This window comes from Gordionus sp. m RMFG-2023, chromosome 5, assembly GCF_954871325.1.
Source record: "Gordionus sp. m RMFG-2023 chromosome 5, tfGorSpeb1-WG-v2, whole genome shotgun sequence".
Lineage (NCBI taxonomy): Eukaryota > Metazoa > Nematomorpha > Gordioida > Chordodea > Parachordodidae > Gordionus > Gordionus sp. m RMFG-2023.
This window is the reverse complement of record NC_088779.1, coordinates 10,756,944-10,771,941: the sequence shown is the minus strand read 5'-3', so window position 1 is coordinate 10,771,941 and position 14,998 is coordinate 10,756,944. Positions and strand designations below refer to the sequence as shown.

The window sequence follows — 14,998 nt, the reverse complement described above, 5'->3', positions numbered from 1 at the left end:
AGTGTTGTTAAACGGCTCGTTTGAGCCGATTTTAAAACGGCTAACTCAATATTTTACCTAGAATAATATTACGCAAGCCTGAAGATTTTGTTTGTAGAAGGAACATAGGTTTGGACATCTATAAGCGAAATCTCGAGGCTTAGACAATATTTTTCTGGCTAAAATATCTAGTTAGCCGTTTTTAAAATCGGCTCAAAACGACTGTTTAACAACACTACTAGGTATTAAACTTGAACTGCTTAATCGTGAGGAGATAAAAGTAACAAGAGAAAGCAGAGATGGGGAACGGAAGCTAACCATACCATTTTTTCATGGAAGAGAGACCAGCAGCCACAATTTATCTGCAAATTTTATATTGATGGTGCCCTCAAGCATTGTGTGGATATGATATTTTGTAATAGAATCAGACGATTGGTATGTTAAAATAATTTTTAACTGATGGGCAGGCAATTATTTGGAATTTTACTAGATTAGGATAGGTTTTGTCTAAAAAGGTCTTAATTGCAGTGCCACCACCAATTGGAGAACCAAGATGAGTTCTGAATGGAAATATATTTGAAGGATGGGATTGGGATAATAGAATTATTGAGAGGAAATTCCGACTTTGACATGTTAAAAAAACCCTTTAAGTTCCCTGATAAAATTAATATGATGCAACACGATATTTAGTAATTTTTTTATTGATTCATGTATAGTATAATATAAAACCCACAAAAAAAATTTTTTTAATTTAAAATGGCGGCTCTCTCTGGTGGTTTCAAATTCATATCATAGACACCTTATGAAAACTTTCGAAACAGTTTCTATTTTTATTTAGACATAGTGGTACGTTGCATGATTTGCACTACCACCTTGTTCTTCTGGGATTTAACTTTGTACTACAGTGGGCACACCTTCTGGAGGTTGATGAGCTGAGTTTTTTAGTCTAATTTCTGAAAGGATATAAGGCTTATTATTTTTTCTTTGCATTGATATATAATTATTATCATTCTCAATATTATCATCCCTATCAACATTTTTGCAGTGTGCCAATTCGCTAGCAATTATTTGTCTTCGGAATTCTTTCAATGAGAGTTTATTATCTGTAAGAATATTGTAGATTATGAATGAATTGATAATTGCCGCATCAATCAGCCAAAAGATTATTGGCAGCCACCATTTTCGCCACTTTCGCGAGATTTCATATAAAGACTTTAAATGGTCGAAATGGTCAACAGACCCCATAAATTTATTATATATCTTTATCATCATTGGATATTTTTGTCACTTCTCCAGTCAAACTCATCTCTTGTTAATTTTGTTTACATATTCTTTATGGGCAAATATCTCCTATTTTTGTTTAATGTTCCGGTAGCATATATACCTTTCTTTTTTAAATCGGATAATAGAGTATAACTCGTAAAATAATTATCGAAAAATATTTTATGATTTTGAAGTCCTTCGCAAAACTTTGTTACAATATTATAACCTAGATTACTTTCAACCTCTTTATTTTTCCCAGTATAGATATTAAAATCATTCATATATCCTGAATTATCACACCTCATCCATACCTAAAAATATGGTTTAGTCGAAATAAATAATGACAAAATTCACATATTACCTTGAAACCGCGTTTAGTAGGTTTCTTAGGCATATATTGCCTAAATGCTATACGGCCTTTGAACCTAATCATTCCTTCGTCATTTGCTTGATATTCCACAAGGGAAGAAAATATTTCAAGCAAGAGGAACGGATATTATCAATGAATGGTCTTATTTTGTATAATTTATCATAATTTTCATCATTTCTTGATGGTTCTAAGATATTGTCATTTATATGGATGTGGCTCATAAGCCAAATAAAACGTTTTACTTTCATTATGGATGAAACGAAATTGTCTTGGAATTCTGGTTTAGAACTCCAATAATCTTTGTAATTTGCCATATTTTTAATTCCAAAAAGTATATGAAGACATAAAAATTTTCTTATTTCTGTAGGAGTTGTTGGTTGATATTTAATATTTTTTTGTTGGGTATATAAATTGGTATTGAATGTAATTGTATTTATTAATGAATCATTAATAAATTTTATATATATATCAGATGGATACAATGAGTCCTTTTTTAGGGATGATATTGGACCTGATATTTTATCAAATTCTAATACTGGTTCTGAAAAATATTTTTTTGCACCAGATAGGATTATTATGGTTTGTACCAGATTGATCATTCATAACTTGTTCCGACTGTCATCAATTTCGATTTGATAACGTGTTTCTGATTCATAGTTTCATAGTCATCACTATCAATTTGGTAACGTGTATCAAATTCATAATCATCTTTGGTATCAGTGGATGAGTATAACGAAGAATCTTCAGATGAAATATCCAGATAATCATCCATATAACAAGCTAAAATTATTGCTAAATGAATTTGCAAAATTTATCAATTATTTTAAAAATATTGTTGTAAAGTGGCAATGGTTAGTTTAATATACCACATTAAAAAGATCAAATTAATATATAAATTTTGAGGAAAATAAATATTAGAAAGATAGATAATATAGTGAGGAATATATATATTTAAAAAATATTTGATGAATACACTTACTTATAATTAAATTTAGAATTTTAAGAAAAATTCCCGTTGGAAACGTATTTTGAAATAAAAGCGCGAAAAAAAAAATTAAAAAATAACTCCTCCACAAACATATGAAAAAGAATATCTTTTAATATATATTCGTGTTGGTTTCATTTTATATGATTAACTCCATTAAAAGATATAAAGGTCGTAAGGTGGTTTTATATTTGCACTACCGCCACCGAAAGGGTTAAAAGAAATATATTGGCGTAAGATTATTAATTTACTACTCCTTATTCAAAATCTGTTTACCCCATTTGATAATAAAACGAACCAGGTGATGGCCTAATAAATAGTCTTATATGGAATAAAAATTTTAAAAATAGTCGCACATGTAGGGAATATTTGAAATGAAATTTCTTCTGAAATAGGCAAACTTCCCTTAAATTTCTTAATTTATATAAAAGTAATAAAATCTCTTATATTCCGTTCAGTAAAACTTTAGGTTTAACGGAGGAAGGGTGGGAGGTGGTGGCAAGGAGAAATTTCTCCCATCCCATTCAAAAATATATAATTTTAAGCTAATAAAAAATCTCCTTAGCCCCCTCTCCACAAAATTTATGAATATATCTTAAGCAATAATTTGAAAGAATGCAATATACATAATTTTACTAATGATCTAATTATAAATTATACTAAGATTGTATAAATATATATGGATTTTATTATATTTTGTACAAACTATAAATAAATTTCCTATTTGTTCCAGACAGCTTATTTTTTGATACCGTCTCTTGATAGCCAATTTCGTATACTTTAAATAATGATAAGTTGTTTTTATTAAAATAAATTAACCTATCTACAAAAATATTTTCGAGCTATATTTAATCTAAGGAAACCCACACGTCAAAAGAACGGTCTGGAGGTCGAGGCCTCCCAAAAATTTATTAATTTTCCCTTCTCCCTTAGAAAATCCTGTCTACGCTCATGAAAACAATAATGTGTTCAATTTTAATTGGGGAAAAATGGCGAAAAAACACTTTAAATAATTAATCATATCTTTTTTTTTATCTTGTAGGTAGTGTAAACGGCTCGTTTTGAGCCGATTTTTAAAAACGGCTAACTCAATATTTCATCCTGAAAAATTTTACGCAAGCCTGAAGATTTTGCTCATAGAAGGAACAAAGGTCTAGACATTTATTAAAGAAATCTCGAGACTTATACACTATTTTTGGGTAAAATATTGAGTTATCCGTTTTAAAAATCGGCTCAAAATAAGTCGTTTAACAACACTATTTGTAGGTGAGGGATTGTGCTACACATTGATCTACAATTCTTAAATATTAATTCTAGTTTATGAAAAAATAATAAGTATGTATAATTATCATAAATGAATTATTTTTAGTCAATTATTGCTAGATTAATAATAATTTATTCATATATTTCATAGGAAAATAGCTGTCATGAGATAAAAATGTATGCATGCTTTATTTATAACTTTGTCGCTGAAGTTATTTTTATTTAGGGCTAGATTTTATGATTATTTCTAGTTTACTTAAAATTTGGTTTAAATTTAAAAAAAAACAAGATTTAATCAATAAAATTAAATTTTTTTAGTAAATGAATGCAAAATTTTCGATTTTTATAAAACTCATTATATAGTATATAATATCATTGTTATCATAAATATATTCCATGTAAAAGATTTATTGTCAATCTTCTCTCGCGTTGAAGTAAATTTTCTATCTACTTAACAAATCCATTAGTATATGTAAGAGAAAAAAATTCACAATTTCTTCTTACTATGTATGTTTCATGAAATGAAAAATTACTGATGCTATAAAGTGAATATCATTCATTTTACCTTTGGCTAATCTTGATTGGCAATCCATATATATTTCTACTTCACTAGGAGGGTATGACTAACTAGTTTTTATATCCTGTGATTCTTAAAATTGTCATCACATCGTTCGGTATTAAAAAAATGACTATTGATTCTATATCATGATATATTATTTTATAAACTTATTTTATTTTTCATTATCTTATAAATTATAACTAAAAAATATTTTGTGTAATAAATTTATAAATGCGAATAACCTAACATGTCTATAAAATTTTAATTTCTTTGTAAAACAGAACAAAATCATTCAGCGTTTTATTTTCTAACAAAAGTCAATTTCATCCATTGCACTATTAGTAAGGCGGAGAACGAGGAGTCTATTATATATGAGATTGCTAAACTCAAAGGGATTGAGAATCTATGAATTTTATAAGAAAATATAAAATTTATATCTTAGAAAAACGATATTTGACAGTATGATATGATGTTATTGATAACCTTTATATGATTTTAAATTTAGAAACAAATAATTAATATCAAAGGCCCGGCCTTAAGCCCGGCCCGTATTTAAATGATTTTTAAATATACCCGGGCCTGGCCTAAAATTTTTTATTTCACCAGGGCGGGCCTCAGAATTTTTTTAAAACCTAATATTTTAAATTGCAATTATTAGCTATAAAAATTAAGAATAAATGTATATATAAAAAATCCCGGCCGGGTAGAAAATCGCCGTGCAAATGGTACTTCTATCTGCAAGTCTCTGGTAAATATTAATCTTATTGAATTTCCAAATTTTATTTTAAACAAAATATTTTAAATGAAAAATATTATAGAAATCGGGATCGGGCTAATCCTAGATAAATCAGGACGTTTAGCATTTAATGTGCTTTTCTTTTAAATATTTTTTTAAAGTTAACTTTTATCGTTTGAATTGAATAAAATTGACGAAATATTTAAAGGTTTCTAAATAACATGCATTGAATATGAGGAATAAATAGAAGAGATATCAAAAAAATTGAGCTATCAAAGCTCAAATCTATGTAAATCCTACTTTCCTAGCCTACTTGGGCCTTTGATATAAACAGTAAAATTCTCAAATTGAAAGAAAGTATCAATAATTTTTTCATAAAAAAAAGAAATAACTTTAACAGTGCATCTAAATTCAATTTTTTTTTGCATCTGAATTTGCACAAGGCATAGAATTATTATGACTAATTTGGTGTGACATTGTAGCATTGAGTGCCTTTTAATGGCATTACTGAACATGCATTTTATACCTTAAAAATTTGTTTATATTGTTGAGTCATTCAATCTTCATTGTAGGAAATCAAGCATATATATGCTCTAAAGGTACAACATTACACAGTGTGTTAATCCCCGAAAATAATAATATGATGGAATAAAAAAACATTAATCCACAAATTATTCATATCCGTTTTCACGGAACGGGGATCCGATCATATAATGAATCCCAGGCCGGTGCAAATAGGGTTGAGCGGGTAACCGCCATCGATTCGCCAAAATTAAACAATATTAGGGGCCGCCAAATTTTGTAATTTTCATCAATTATTTTTAGCCTCTTGAAAAATAAGAATTTAATTTTGTATGTACTATATACAAGCAAGACATTATTCTTTTTCGTAAAAAATCCATGTATGAATTTTGAAAAAAGGTTTGGCATGTCTAGCCATATATGTATTATAACAAAAAATTTGATTTATATTTTAGTAAGAAAAAAAAACTTAATTTATTTTTCGTTAAAAAATTTTAGTTTTTTTTCAAAATTTGATATATATTATTCGACCACATTCGTCGTATTAAGAATAGTATGGACCATTGTACAATGCGTGGAAATCGTGCTGCAATATCATGTAAATTGCATAATAAGATTTTATGTTTATTAATGCCTGTCATCAAGGCAGAAATAAAATAAAATCATATGCGCGAGAATATGTTTGGTGGCCTGATATGAATATGGAAAAAAATTATAAATGTGCTCCATGTTATACGTGTGCCTCCATGCTCCATAAAGAAGGAGAGATGTTTCCAGCAGTTAAAGCTCTTTAAAGATCATTTTGGATCTTATTTAATATACCAGAATTGATAAATGTGCCTGAAAGGGAGCTAAAGGAAAAATGTTGTAAATTAAATATTTTATTTACAGATTAGTTAGAAAATTTATCCACAAAATCTACTAAGTGAATTAAAAATTTTAGTAAATATAATAAGTATCCCATAAAAACTCCATTGGGTTAAAGGAAACCTTACCAAATATATCCATTGTATTAAGGATTACTTTAAGAAAAATTATCAAAAAGCCTAGGTAAATTATGCACTTGACCACTAAAGGTCTCAGCACGGCGCAGGGTGAATACTACTTGTTTTTGTTTGACATGCTATCTTAATCATTATATTAATTTTTATTTGTAAAGATTTAGTACTTTTGTTTAATCTCATCAACTATATGACCGGATTCTTCTTTCTACTTATGTACATAAACTTTGAACATAAAATCAATATAACTGACAAAAAAATATGATTGACATATAGTTCCTATTCGCCTCAAATGTGTTCTTACTTTCCTCACTTTTGATAGATCTTAATATTACCATGTGTTATTATTGTACATTTTATGTCATCAAAGAGTTTAAAATTTCATTTGCTTTAAAATTTATAGCAGTAACACATGTTACGATGAAAAGTAGGCAGACCTACACTGGAGAGTGAAAAAAGAGATCGAAAAGTATTAAACCAATATTGGGTATAAAATTTGATAAAATTGGCCATTGGCGTTAACGAAAAAGCAACAATGCAAAGAATGTAGGCTATTTTAGGATTTTATCAAAGTTGTTAAATTCGCTACTTTTGAAATTATTTATTTTTTTAGCGGGCTCCTTTTTTGTTTTAAAAATATAATGAATATAACTTTATACATAAAAATTTAAATATAATATCATAACATAATTAATTATAATTTTTATGATTTATTATTTAATTATGAGATTGAAATATATTTTCAATTTGTAATTTATATTTTCAATTTGAATTATAAACCTAAATCATGTGTATTATTTAAAATGTCATCGCAAATGGATATCTAAATAGCTGAAAGTGGACGATGATATTAATGTATGGAAGATACCCGGGAAGAAAATGTTCTTAATAACAATACAAATTTCCCATTTCCAAAATTTGGAAATATAATAATATAAAAACCAAACCTGGCTATAAATTTATTTATTTAATGTAAAAAAATATATCCTCACTATAAACTCAAAAAACACCTAAAGGTAATTGTCATTTTTAAATTCTAATAGTAGATATTTTATAAAAATGTTCATGACAACAGTTTTACAGAAATAGAAAAACATCTAAATAATTTTCGTATAGGCGACTCTACATCCAAAGACCAATTCAATTCAAACCAAAATGATTAATAATGCTTATGTCAATATTTCTCAGGAACTGGCTGATAAAATTATTGTTGATTTTATAATTGACACAGTTCAGCCTATGTCCTTGGTTGATGATTCATATTTACCATGATGATTAAAATCCCCTGGTACAAATATGTCGCCAAACACTAATGAATAAGATAGCAGATAAAAGTGGTGAAAAACAGAGATGCTCATGCCATAATCTAAATTTAATAGCAACAATGGATGCTGAAGGAGCCTTAACAAATGAAGATTTTAAAAGGTATCAAGATCCACTTTTATGAATGTAAAACTCTATAGAATATGCAGAACAAATCTTCTAAAGGCTCAAACATACTTTAAAAAAAATTAGGCAGATATTTATTAACTAACCCCACTAGATAGAACTCAGTAAGCTCATACCACGCTATCAAATTAATAACATTTTTCTGGGTGAAGGAAGATTAGAAATGGATATTCTCTAGATCATGTTGGAATTCAATATATTAACGATGAAGAGCATTTATAAAAGAGCATAATAATTATTCAATTTCATATAATTTTAATTTTTGAAATTATGCAATATGTGGCTCTTTCCCTTGAAATTTTGGAAGGTTGAGGATAATATGGAGATGGGGTATTATGTTCCCACTTTAAGTATCCTAATTACAAAATTACAGAGATTGACTAATATAATCTTATGCCAGCCCCCAGTAGCTATGTTAAAAGGCATTGAGAGAAGGTAAATAAAATTTATATTGTTTTGATTTTGACTGAATAATTTATTCTAACATAAAGTTAAAATTTTTTAAAATTTATGATTGAGATATATTTTAAATACTCTATTTTTATAACGTTAAAATTCCCCAACCTATACAATGATGATAATTTATTAGCTGCAGTGATTCACCAAATTGGGCATATATCAATTCCGATGATGCTAAAGATCAATGTAATAGGCTCATGGTAAAGTTGAATAGTCTCATACCCAGGGTTGGGCAAATTTTCAGAAAATTGTATTCGGATAAGATACTTTATAAAATTTTGTATTTAAGATACAAGATACTAGTATTTTTTTTATAAAAAAGTATCTAATATACAAGATACTTTTTTTTAAAACTTTAAATAGTCAAAATCAAAATGTATAAAGCTTTATTTTCTTATCTATAATATAAATTTATAAAAAAATATTTAAAATAAATTGTAGAAAATAACAAATTTATTATAATAGATAATGCGATATTCCATTTAATAATTATATAATTAGTAAATAATAATAAATCAGCATTATTTTTTAATATTATTAATTTTTCAAATGATTTATCGTTCAATCTTTGACGATTTGGTCTATTAACCATATTAGCAAAGCTAAACAATCTTTCAACGGGGGCTGAGGAGGGTAATATTGTGTTATATTTAATAAATATTTCTTTTATATATTTATAACTATTTAACATATTTATACTCCGCCTGTCATCTTTCATATAATTTAGGACCTCTATTTCAATATCATTTATTGAATTATTAGAATTGGATGTGATACTTTTAAGGCAAAAGTAATCATCATCTTCATCAATTGAAGATTTGGTTGAAGTATTAATTTCAATTCTATACATTCATCATCATTGATGTCAAAGTCATTCTCTACAGCTTCCATAGAATATCCAAACTCCTTGAAAGCTTTCTTAAAGTTAGAGCCGTTATCTGTAACAGTTGCTATAACTTTTTCGCAAAACCAAAGTCACGATGAATTTCTTTATTATGATCATCTTGAAGTACTTCAAAAAATTTGCCATTAAGTATGCTTAGTTTAAATTTATTGTTATAATTTTCGGTTGAAGAATCATCTGAAGACGAAGATAAACATATTATTCTATTTTCTTCTTCCATAATTTTAAAATAGACAGATATAAAACGATTCAAATATGGTAGTTCTAATTGTTAGCAAATTGCTATATGACGACCAACGTCATATATCAAAAATTATCGTAAAATATCTAAATTTTGATTAAATTTTTCATTTAAATCTTAAAACAATATCATTTTAAATTTTAATACTATTTAAATTAACCAATATAAATTTTTTTTAAAGTATCTGTATCTTTTTGAATACAAAGTTGGTTAAGATACAAATACTTTTAAATAATATGTATCTTAGATACTGGATACAAGATATTTTCCAAAATTTAAAAAAAGATAGAAGATACAAGATACATATCTTAGATACAAATATCCGCGATACTGCACAACCCTGCTCATACCAAACTAGTTATAACCACAAAAATGACTTCCACTGATTATTTTTTTTGAAATTAAAGATAATATAATAGAAAATACCCTAGATTTTTTTAAATCTGAAAATTCTCAAATGAGTATTTTTGATAATCTTTCTTATATTAAATATATGTATACAAAATTATATACTGCCTTGCCCTCAAGTGCTAGTGTTGAGAGATTATTTAGTAAGGCAAAAATTATACTTTCTGATCATGGCTCTAGACTTGCAGGTGATAATATTGAAATGATTTTATTATTAAAATGCAAATAAGATATCACCATAAATATTTATTTTTATTGCATAAATTTTTTTATAATCAAAACTAATCATATTTAAATATTATAAATGTTGATTTTTATATATTATTTACTATACAGTTACATAAGCAAAAAAAAACAAATTTGTTTCTAAATTTTTTTTATAAAAAGTAGCTAAAGCTATTTTTAAAAAATAGTAGCTAAAGCTATTTTTAAAAAATAGTAGCTAATAGCGCGCTACCTTATTTTTGATGAGTGGCGATACTGATAGTGCGCTAATAGCATAGCGGTAGTACGTAACAACTGTGGATTTTATATCAGTATTTTTTTAAATCTAAATAATAATATAAATTGTTTTTTATTGTATAATATAAAAAAATAAAAATGATATGTTGTATATTTTTTTACATAATAATGTACCAATGATTCCATTTGTAGTTATTGTTACATTTCTATATAAACATCTGGAATAAACTTTTTTTGAAATGTGTTATTTATGTCTTGTTAATAAATTTTAAGAAAAAAAGTCAGGTGCAAAAGGGTTTTTTTTTATATTTTGAGATATTTTTTTTATAAAATTTAAAAAAAAAATGTTTTTAAAAAAATATTATAAAAAAATACTAAATTTTCCAACAATTCAAACTTGCCAAAAATTTATTTAAAAATGCCAAATGCATTAATATTTGTTATTGGTATTAGGCCAATATTTTAAATATTACTAACTCCCGTGGTCAGTACCAATGATAATTAACTCTCATAAATCAATTTTTGTTTAGTATATTATGCTATAAATTTATAAAAAAAAAAATTTAAACCAAGGCATTGTTAATTTTTTCTTCATCCTTATTTCTTTTAATTTAATTAGATTAATTGAATTATAAATAAATAAAAAGATAATAATTGGAACCCTGCATTGGGCATATTTTTTCAGGCCTGATCCAATCCAAATAACTTTTTTTGAGAGATCCAAGTCTAATAAAAAAATTTAATTTATAAATAGGCCTATATCCAATTCAATTTTTTTTCCCCCCAATGAATTGTTAAAAAATCTTGGTATATCAAAGAAATCAAAAAGTGGTAAGCATTTAAACATAATAAACAATTTTGTGTAAATTCTTGTTAAAATCCATAAAACATTAGGAAAACAAAAAATATAATTTTTGAGGTCATAATATAATCCAAAATAAATTAAAAAATCAAGGTCATAGTATGAGAAAATGCCAGTAAAGTCTAGCCAATCTGAGATTGGATTCATTCATGCAGGGCTCTAATAATTATTATTTCTTTGCTTTTTCTATTTCAATATATAATACTGGATATTAAATCTTATAATATAAGATTGTTTCCATATTTTATGATTACTTACTCTAAATTTGAAGAAAGGTTTGAACAATCATTTGGATATAAAAAGTAGCCAAAAAGTTGTTTAGGAGTACAAATTGTAGTTAATGTGAGGTGACTACCATAATTTGCCATTAGGAAGGAGGATAACAAAAACATCATACTATAATATTTAGTATTTTCTGAAAATACAAATATTAACCTATAAATACAATATATTAAATATTGAGCAAAATATAAATAACCTTTTAACAAAGTTAAAATATTTTTTTATATAGGAATTAGCCATTATGGAATTATTTGAGTTAACTTTTGAATTGAAATCCTTTAATAGGTTTTTAGATTCAGCTTCAAATTTATAACTTGATTGAAAAGTTTCTCTATTATTGTCAGAATTAAATTTAAAGCTTACATTATCATTAAAAGATATAGAGAATTTTTGTAGAAACCATAAAGTTAAAACATTACAAAAAATAAATAAAAGATTTTCACTTAATAAAATCTCCATAAAACTGTAAACATATATTTGAAACATAAGATGGGTTATAATTATATAACATATTAAAATCAATCTTATATCTTTATAATTTATATTATATTTTAAAATTATTAGTTTATCATAATTTATATTTAAATTATGTATTTTATATCTAAAATCAAAATATAAAATAAAGATTAATAAAAATTTAATAATACATATTAAATATAATAAATAAATATTTAAATTAGATAAGAAGAAAGCAAGGATTATTAATAAAAATGCTACAAAAATTATCTTAAGACTATCAACCATATGATGATTTTAGGATACATGATTCTACAATATTTATATAATAATTTTAGGAATTAGTAACTATTTTTACTGCCAACACTCACTATCGCAAGCCGGATCTGTATTACTCCAATCCATCTAATTAGGCTGTATATAATAATTAAATATAATATATATTCATTGATATTAGAATTTTTGTTTTATTTAGCATTATGCGCGTATCCTAAATTAAGTAATTTATTTTCAATTTTTTAAATGTTACATTTTGTTTTAAATTAACTTATTTTTTGGGGTAATTTAAATCAAATTGTTATTTTATCTTGAATTAACTTTTATTTTTCTTACGTCTTTATTTTACCATTCATAACTATAGTAATGTAGTCTACGATATTTATTAATAAGCACATTGAAAGACAACGTTCAATATATATATGTCAATCGGTGCAAATATTATTCACCATACTTTTCTAACCTTATTTTCTATACTTTTTTATTCTTGGATTTTCTTCATATACAAAATATTTTTAATACTCCTTTATTTTTCTTTATTATATATATTTTTCACGATTTTACAACAAAAAAAGAATAATCAATACACGCCAATTTTTACAAAATATAATGTATTTCTTTTTTAATATTATTTTTTTATCAATTATTTTTATGTAATATATAAATATTTATTATAATACAACATGTACCCCTTTTTCAAGGTACTACATGCCACATTTAACCGTAACTATAATTTAAGAATATATATTTTTTTAGATTCTTTTGATTCAAAACTTCGCATCATTGAAATTCTCTTGATATCGACCTTGAGCCAAACTTTATATCGTTGATATTTTCTTATATCGACATTGAGCGAAACTTCATATCGTTGATATTTTTATAACGTTCATTTCTGACGTATACGACTATCTGATATTTGATTAAACGATGGTTTTGGTTGTTATCAAAAATTATCCTGATTAATGCATCATTGGTCAGTCATGATCATTCTATTTTAAGCTTGATATCCTTAGCATTGTTGAAATTATGGTTAATGTATAATAGACCTATTGCATCATTGTAATTTATTGAGTGAGCATCATTGTAATTTATTGATTTGATTAAACAGAATATTACACAAAGTAAGTAAGTCAGATCTATTGCATCATTGTAATTTATTGAGTTGATTACACAGAATATTACACAAAGTAAGTAAGTCAAATTTTTTTTTTAACCGCTTCAACTAAATATTCACAATACCCTTTTTTTTACATAACGAACAATTAAACAAAAACAACCTTTTTATTTTCATTTTATTGTTTTTTTTATACTCTTACCATTATATTTTCAATTATTTTTCTATTTTACTACCAGTTGATTTTTCGCAATTTACGTTTCTTCTCTTCTCAATACCGCTCACATTTTTATAATTTTCTAATTTTACTTCTTAATTCTTTAATAATTAATTACTTTTATAACAACAATTTTATATTACAACCTTATTACAATCCCAACTCATTCATCTACCAACTATAAATAACAAAATAAAATAATTTAAACTTCAACATCATACCAATTGACCCACATATTTTACTTCAACATTTTATTAATATAACGTTTTTTAAAAAAAATTAAACAACTGCAATTTTCTTATTAACAACACTAACAATAACAATCCAATTTTGCGATATTTAATATTTAAATTCCACACGACTATCAAATTTTCAACTCATCTAGCACTTTATAAAATTGAACATATCAATCCCAGTCATCTAACAATTAACAATTGTACTAAGCGATCCAAAATCATTTTATCCCATAAATAATTTCAGAATATATTATTCCACAATTCCCTCAGATAATAAGCATTTACAATCAACAATTGGACTAAGCGATCCAATTTATCTAACATTTTACAATTGGACTAAGCAATCGATAACAATTTTACCCTAAAAAAAAATATTATATAATTCTACAATTCTCTCAGATATTAGTGTACTATTCTCATACATATTCTTAAATTTTTCCTTTAATTCTTTCCTTCTTTTTTTTTAACTACATTTTCATACCCTTTCTTGTTCTCAATTATTTTCAATGCTTTTTGACCCCTTTATTATCCTCCACTCTCTTTTAAACAAATATCTACCTTATAATCTACGAAACAGCCCAATTTTTCATCAAATAAATTTTTATACTTATTCCTTAAATCAATCATATCATTCCTTAGTAGAACTAAATTTTCTTCTCCTTCTTCTACCACACATTTTTTAATTTTTTTCTCACAAATTTCACCGGAAAATTTTTCGATACAGGTAATTTTTCCCTTTCCAAATTTGAGTCATATAAATCTCATCACATTTTATATAATTATTCACATCCTCAATTTTTCTGAAACTATTTCATTGTATATTTCCAAATTAAAATTTTCATCATCAATTCCCAAAATATTATCAACTTTCATATCAACCGAAATATTATCAATTTCCAAGTCAATATTTTTTTCAATTTTTGGATTTTCCAAAATATAATCAACTTCCAAATC

At 25.6% G+C, this 14,998-nt stretch overlaps 1 long non-coding RNA gene across 2 annotated transcripts; it reads right to left on the bottom strand.

The window, feature by feature from the left end:
- Positions 1–4,638: 4,638 nt before the first annotated feature.
- Positions 4,639–12,564, bottom strand: LOC135929882 (uncharacterized). 2 transcript variants are annotated; one of them, XR_010572656.1, is made up of 4 exons: positions 12,109–12,564; positions 11,942–12,058; positions 11,722–11,898; positions 4,639–4,822 (listed from the first exon to the last, which is right to left on the bottom strand). It is a non-coding gene; the product is annotated as an uncharacterized LOC135929882 (long non-coding RNA). The 2 variants fall into 2 exon arrangements; XR_010572655.1 differs by having other exon boundaries at positions 11,942–12,514.
- Positions 12,565–14,998: the final 2,434 nt, after the last annotated feature.